Here is a 7,565-nt window from a genome sequence, read left to right as displayed (position 1 = left end):
TCATCAGACCGAGCCGCACAAAAGATACTTGGCAGATTTTTCAATTTCAAGTTTGTTTGCCCGTGACAGCCAATCAAATATGGTGACGAAGCCGCCAAACAGGAAGTGGACAAACATCTAGGTGACGCTTTGAGTTAACATAACAAAACTCGAGACCATTAGTCAGGACACTGTCCCAATCACTCACACCAATTTTCATGCATATACATTGAACACACTAGCGCCACCACCAGTTTAATGCTGGACATGCGTTTATGCGCGTGATCCTCTTTTGTCTAATATTCACAATTGAGGTAGTGTCTGAATCCTTGTACCATCCCGAGTTCATCGACCCCTATCCCGTCACTTTCTGCCATATTGGACCTCCGCCATATTGGATTTGGTCCAAACTCTACGGAAAGTTTCAGCGGTCACAAACTTCATTTGATTTTCAGGGAACTTGGCGGAGATGATCTTCAGACCGAGCCGCACAAACGATACTAGTCAGATTTTTTTATTTCATTTTTGTTTGCCCGTGACAGCCAATCAAATATGGCGACGATGCCGCCTAACAGGAAGTGGGCAAACATCTCGGCTACGCTTTCATGTATGAAGTCCAAACTTGGTACAGGGACTTGGTATCTGATTGTGAGGACGCACTAGGAAATTGGCATCATTTGGCCTCTATAGGGGGCGCTGCAATACAGGAAGTGAGCTTGCATCTCAGCAACGCTTTGATGTACGAAGTCCAAACTTGGTATAGAGACTTGGTACCTGATTGTGGGGATGCACTAGGAAATTGGTGTCATTTGGCCTCTACAGGGGGCGCTGCAATACAGGAAGTGAGCTTGTATCTCAGCAACGCTTTGATGTATGAAGTCCAAACTTGGTACAGGGACTTGGTATCTGATTGTGAGGACACAGTAGGAAATTGGCATCATTTGGCCTCTATAGGGGGCGCTGTAATACAGGAAGTGGGCTCAAATCTCAGCAACGCTTCGTTGTATGAAGTCCAAACTTGATACATGGACATATTAGCTGATTGTGAGGACATGCAAGGAAAGTGGTCTCATTTGACCTCTAGGGGTGCTGTAATAAAGAATGTGAGCTCACATCAAAGCAACACTTTGGTGTATGAAGTCCAAACTTGGTAGACGGACATGGGAGCTGATTGTAAGAACGCACAAGGACATTGGTGTAATTTGGCCTCTAGGGGCGCTGTAACAAAGTAAATGAGCTTATTTCTCAGCCGTTCTTTATCCAATTGCCATCAAACTTGCTGTGAGTGCTTGCTCATGCCATGGCAACGCCATTCCTGCTATAGCGCACTGCTTGGCCCCCGCATTGCTGCTTGCAGCTATATTTATTATTATTCCCGTCTCCCTAATTTTTTTCCAGCTCCTGTGCCTAGGCCCTTTGAGACAGAGACACCGTTCCAACTTTAAAACGTCCGGGCAGTACCGGTGTAACTTGCTCAAGAAGATGACGTCAAGTGGGCGTGTCGTTCGTCCGCCATATTGGATTGAATAGAAAGCGAAACTAAATTTTCACAGGTCACAAATTTGGTCCGAACGCCACGAAACTTGACGTACATTATCATTGGACCAAGCCTCACAAAAGTTACTAGAAGGATTTTTGATTTTCGAAAGCGTTTGCCCGTCACAGCCAAACAAAATCGGCGGCGAAGCTCCGAAACAGGAAGTCGTCCATATCTCAGGAACACTGTCACATATCGATACCAAATTTTGTATTTGAACTCGGGACTCCAATGTGAGGGTGCATAAGCTAAAAAAAAAAAGAAAACATTCCAAAAGTTTCCATCATTTGGCAAACCACCCACAGGTATTCAGTAACTCTCACCATTCACCTTTGCACCATTCACCTTCTATCACAATGCCTTCCAAGTATGCTCAATGTCTCTGGGCAGCCACAATGTCTCTGGGAAACCTTGCCCAATCATGAAATCCTTGCTCTGCCATGGGATAGTATGGACTTACGAACTGAAATAGCAAGGAGAACAGTAGCTATATATAGCTTACATAATAGAGTTGTTTTCACATTGACGGTATTCAAATTAAATTTTTCCTTATTGTTAAATATCATGATGGGAGAGTATTATTAAAAATGTTACAAGTATGCAAATGCATATGTTTATGGGCATTTAGGTTTTACTGTGTTGTTTTGTTGTAAAGACATGCAAGGCATTCTGGGCCGTAATGAACAGTGGTCGGCAGCACTCCATAGGCTACGTATTAATATGAATAGGTGTTTCTGTAAACCTAGGGACAATAAACAGCCATCTCTGTTACAAAAACGAGCTGGTAATCGCTCATTGAAGAGGGAACTATGATAAAAAGATTGTTTTCCTAAAAGCATGGAGTTGACGAAAGAATAAGCAGGAATGTCACGTTAATGTAAATAGCCTACTGAACGGTAGGTGGCAACCTTGTATTACATTTCACATCTACATAGGGTGAGATCATTAGAATTATGTGAGCTTCACAAGTAAGGAAGGTGCAAATATTATGTAATTTATAATGGGAAATTATTGGAAATGTTATTTCTTGTTTCTAATTGCAAACCACACACATCCATTCGTAATCACACGTACACATTTAATACTGGAAGACTGTCTATTCGTTTATTTGATGTTGCTTAGCAACGCTAGAACAGAGCTTCAGAGAGACACGTTTTGAGTTCGTGGCCAAGTAGTACCTAAAATATCGGTTTCCATGTGTATGTGCTGGATGGTGTGCTTCCTTTATGAAAGTAAGTGTTTTATACAGTTAACGTTACAGACATAATGAGTCATGTTGTAGTGGTCCACATAAATGTGCCCCTTCTATTATTAGAATGCTAAGCGGAGATTTCATTCATTTCTTGTGTGGCTAGAAGCTAGCTAGCTAGGTCATAGGGAGAAGATGTTGCTGTAACGTTATGAGATTTATGTTGCTTAGCAATGCCATGGTCATTTGATATGAGATGCTTGTACTCGTAACTTTAGGACTCCTATTTTTTTTTACTAAGAGTAATTCAGGAAGCATTTTAGCCCTAAAAGTAGCGCCTGAGTCTGTGACAGCTTAAGCGAGGGCTCCTAATAAGACCGATTCACAAACAATGTTTTGTGGTGGCATTTCACGTCGCGATGTTTTGAAATGCGTCTAACAATCACGAGGGAACAATTTTGCATTGTAGGCATAACTAAGGGATGCAGTAACACCACCAACAACAACCAAAACTAGCCTACTCATTGTTTACATACATTAAATGTAACGTTTCATTGTGAATCAAATTAAAAGATTCTCCTCTTTGCAAACGTTGGCATAGGCATATGGTGACAGATTAATTTAATAATGTTGCTGCGTGAATCACGGTAAGCGCGAATGAAGTGGCAACTTCTTAATAGGAGTCACTGTATGGAAGTAGGCTAAGTAAAATGGAGATGTTTAAAATAAGATAAAGTTAGGATAGCACTATGCCCGCTTGACAACGGCAGAGATAACTGGCCTTTGGCCATAGCAACCATCCATTTAGAACGACTGGCCTTCATAGCAACCAAGGATCTTAGCTGTGATTCATGTAGCTACAGTATGCATACAATGTGATGCAAAGTATAGAAAGGTGATGAAATATACAGAGACAGGTCAAGAAATATAGTGCAATGTAGACAGTAGTATACAGTTGATTTACAGAAGGTGGTTTAGAGTAATATGAATTAAATATAAATATGTCCAGTGTATTAGCAGTTCTCATACAATAAGTAGAATAATGTACTGTATGTAGATGTAGCAGTAATATTATAATAGTAGAAATAATAAGATAGATATATGCAGTGTATTAACAGAATATAATAAAACAGAATAAATATGGATATTCAATATGACAAATATATAACAGATATGTACATAACATACAGCTATGTGCAGTGTGGAAACAGTGTCATTGTAGTGCAGAAACAACATTATAAGAGTAGTAAGAATAAGTCTATGTGCAGGATGAATAGTATAAAGATCAGTAGAATAACTATGTATAAATGTAATTACAGTAGGTCTATGTACATTTGTAAATAAATAGAAAACTATGGGTGAGAGGGATACATTAATTTTATTTAATTGTAAAAGTAAATTGCATTCAATTACAGTAAATTGCAATTAAAAATCTTTCCAGTAGGCTTTAATGTCACGCAAAAAGTACAACCAAAGCTGAGCTTGATCACCTAGAACGTCTAAAGAACCAGAAGTTTTTTGCTGGGTCCCAGGCCATGTTGGTCTGAGGGGAAATGAGAAAGCGGACAGTGCTGCTAAGCAAGCCCTCAATGAAGAAGTCACAGAATGTCAAATCCCTGCCCCAGACCTTAAAACTATACTGAACTCTTACATCTCAGATAAGTGGCAATCTGAATGGGATTAATGTACCAACAACAAGCAAGGAATGTGAATTTTGGCACATTTTCATGATCCACTAGGTCGTTATGGTCCACACAAAATACGGTGGCCTATTCCTATTGTGGCTATTAGAGACATGCGTTCATCAGTATCCAGCTACATTCAATGAGTTAAGTAAAATACATTCACACACACACACAAAACATCACTAATGTTGTGGACATTCCTTTATTCTGAGATACATCAATAGGCTCTCAAAACAATCCCAAACAGACATAAGGTCTTTATAGAGCAAATCCATATAGATTATTTGTCAAATAAACCAGTAAAACAGAATTAGGGGATGGAATATATAACATTCACACTCATAGCTCATATTTTTAAAATAAATCAGTGAAAAAGTATCCTGACAAACAAGCAGCATTTTAATGCCTTAGTCATATTTCATAATTTCAAAATTTTCTCTAGGTTACCTGATAGCCCAGTTTGAGAGGTGCAAGACGCGTGACATTATTTATTTTTGCAGCCAATCACTACTGTTGTTTTATTTTATTGATTTGATTTTAGTCATAGAAGCTAAATTCGAAGGCAGGCCACAGGTAAAATCCAACAAACCACATAGGCAAGGCAATAGTTGAATAGAGCTTTTGAGGTATTGCCACTGCTCCAACACTGAAAGGCACTGTTAGAATGCTTGGATCAAGCCAGGTTCAGCATAGCGTATGTCACTGTCTGCTCACGTTGGTGACCGGACCAGGGCAAGCACACTTTCGCAGTTCCCGGCGGAAATGCAGTCTAGTTATTTTTTATGTTCTGGAACAGGAACACTTATTTAAAAATAATGGTAACCGGTTAATACCGGTTTTATTTCGTTCCTCAAAGTTTTCATTGCCTAATTAACTAAAATAAAATAGTAATTATTTTCCTGCGCACGTTACCATGACGGCTGAGGTTCACTTCCTGTGTGACATCACATCAGACATTCGCTGACTGAATGGAGAGAGAACGGTGGATTACAAAGTCTCCACTCCACATCTTAAATAAGAGGTAAATTAGGCTACGATCCATCGTTAATTAAAACGCTCATTCCAAACACAATATCAATAGCTGCTAGCTATATTTGTCGACTCCACGTTAATGATGGACTAGCGAACATTTAGTAGGCTATAATTAGTAGGCTATGTTTGTTGATAAACAATAGGCCCAACCTGATGAAACAGGCCTTATTGCAAGTAGGCCTAAGCAAGACAAAACAAAGACTTGTTACGGTATGAGTAGGCCTACTGGATGGCCTTTCCCCCGACAGTGGGAATTTGTTGTTGCCCGAGTGGCATAACCACGTGTCTTAATAATGTCATTACGTTTGTGTGGAAATTTTCTCTTTTAACAATAAACTACACATTTGAAATAATTGTAGGCCTATTTAATTATTATTATTATTAATAATATAATTATTATTATTTAATAATGGTTGTAATATTATTACATTTGGTTTAAGCTGGATGAGAAAGATGTGACATAATTCTATAGCATTAAACAGCTGACAGGAACGAAATTAACCGTTCCGGGAACAGTATTTTTTTGTTCTAACCGGTTCGGGAACGTCAATTTATTGGCGGAACTCATAACCGGAAACATTATAATTCCGTTTCTGTTCGGAACGAACCGATTGGAAAAAAAAATCGGTTCAAAGCCCTGCAATTGTTAAATAGTGTTCTTGTTGTTAATATGTTCTTGTTTTCACCGTTCTAACTGTATCTTTGGATGGTTACATTGTTAATGAATGTTTCAGACCATGATGCATTCCTTTAATGACGTCTTCAATAACATTTGCCTTTCGAATATAAATTCCCACTTAGCTATTACAACCTGTCTTTAAATTATAGCAATTTGGCTTTAAAAACAATAGCATGTTACAAATAACCACATTTAAGGTCTATTTTTAATGGTAAATAGTTACATGGTTTTATAAAACAAGTGTCTATTTTTAGTATTATAGACTTTTTTGCAAATGTATTACATTGAGGAAAACCTCCAGACTTTCCATAATTTTGCACATCTGGAAAACAGTATTTCATAACTAGACCTACATACAGTATCTTCCCTGACTTCCCAGGCCTACATTTACATTTATTTACATTTAGCACTATTATCCAAAGTGACTTGTATATTTAAATAATATTACAAAGTCTATTGTCCCTGGAGGAGTTTGGGGTTAAGTGCCTTGCTCAAATGCACAATGGTGGAAGCCAAGAATTGAACCCACAACTTTTCTGGCTGCTGCATGCTAGCCTAGCTCCTTAGGTCAGACCTCCCCCCCCCCCTAAGAATGTCAGAACAGCATTTATTGCACAACATTGCCAGTTAAAATGCTACATGTACATACTGCTGCTATAAATGTGTCTGGGTAGGCGGCCTACTACATACTCGTTCACATATGCCACCAACACCATCACAACCTCACATTTGCCACTAACACCAATCAAGCGGACATTTCTTCCTCCGTTATTTTTTTAACCACCGGCCGCCACTGGTGGACAGGTGAGAGGACAGGTGAGTGAGTAGGGGAGAGAACAGGAGGGTGTGCAGGTGAGTGGGTAGGGGAGAGAACAGGAGGGTGTGCAGGTGAGTGGGTAGGGGAGAGAACAGGAGGGTGTGCAGGTGAGTGGGTAGGGGAGAGAACAGGAGGGTGTGCAGGTGAGTGGGTAGGGGAGAGAACAGGAGGGTGTGCAGGTGAGTGATGGATATGTTTAGGCTAACGCTCGATATATACAAGTTGTTTACAATTTCTTCTACTAAATATCAGTGTTGGTTTTCAACATTTTAACCAGATATCTTCTAGGAACACACTGAAAGGGTCTATCATCTTGTGTTTACATTCTACCATCTTGTGTTTATGTTCTATCATCTTGTGTTTATGTTCTATCATCTTGTGTGAATGTTCTACGAACAGACTGAAAGGGTCTATCATCTTGTGTGAATGTTCTATCATCTTGTGTGAATGTTCTATCATCTTGTGTGAATGTTCTATCATCTTGTGTGAGTGTTGACACATGTCTCAAGCATGTCTTTCAAAAACCTCTTCTGGGTCACAGATACAAAACCTCTTCTGGGTCACAAATGTTTGAGTTTCTGCATCTGAGTGCGCAGGGTATGGTCTCTATTACTGTAACCAAGGTGGACGGAAACTATCTGCCCTCA

This window comes from Alosa pseudoharengus, unplaced genomic scaffold (assembly GCF_046254945.1).
Source record: "Alosa pseudoharengus isolate Yale_2024_CS ecotype anadromous, Long Island Sound unplaced genomic scaffold, YU_APseudo_1.1 YU_APseudo_1.1_scf_6, whole genome shotgun sequence".
NCBI lineage: Eukaryota > Metazoa > Chordata > Actinopteri > Clupeiformes > Clupeidae > Alosa > Alosa pseudoharengus.
Note: the sequence above shows the minus strand (reverse complement) of the source record.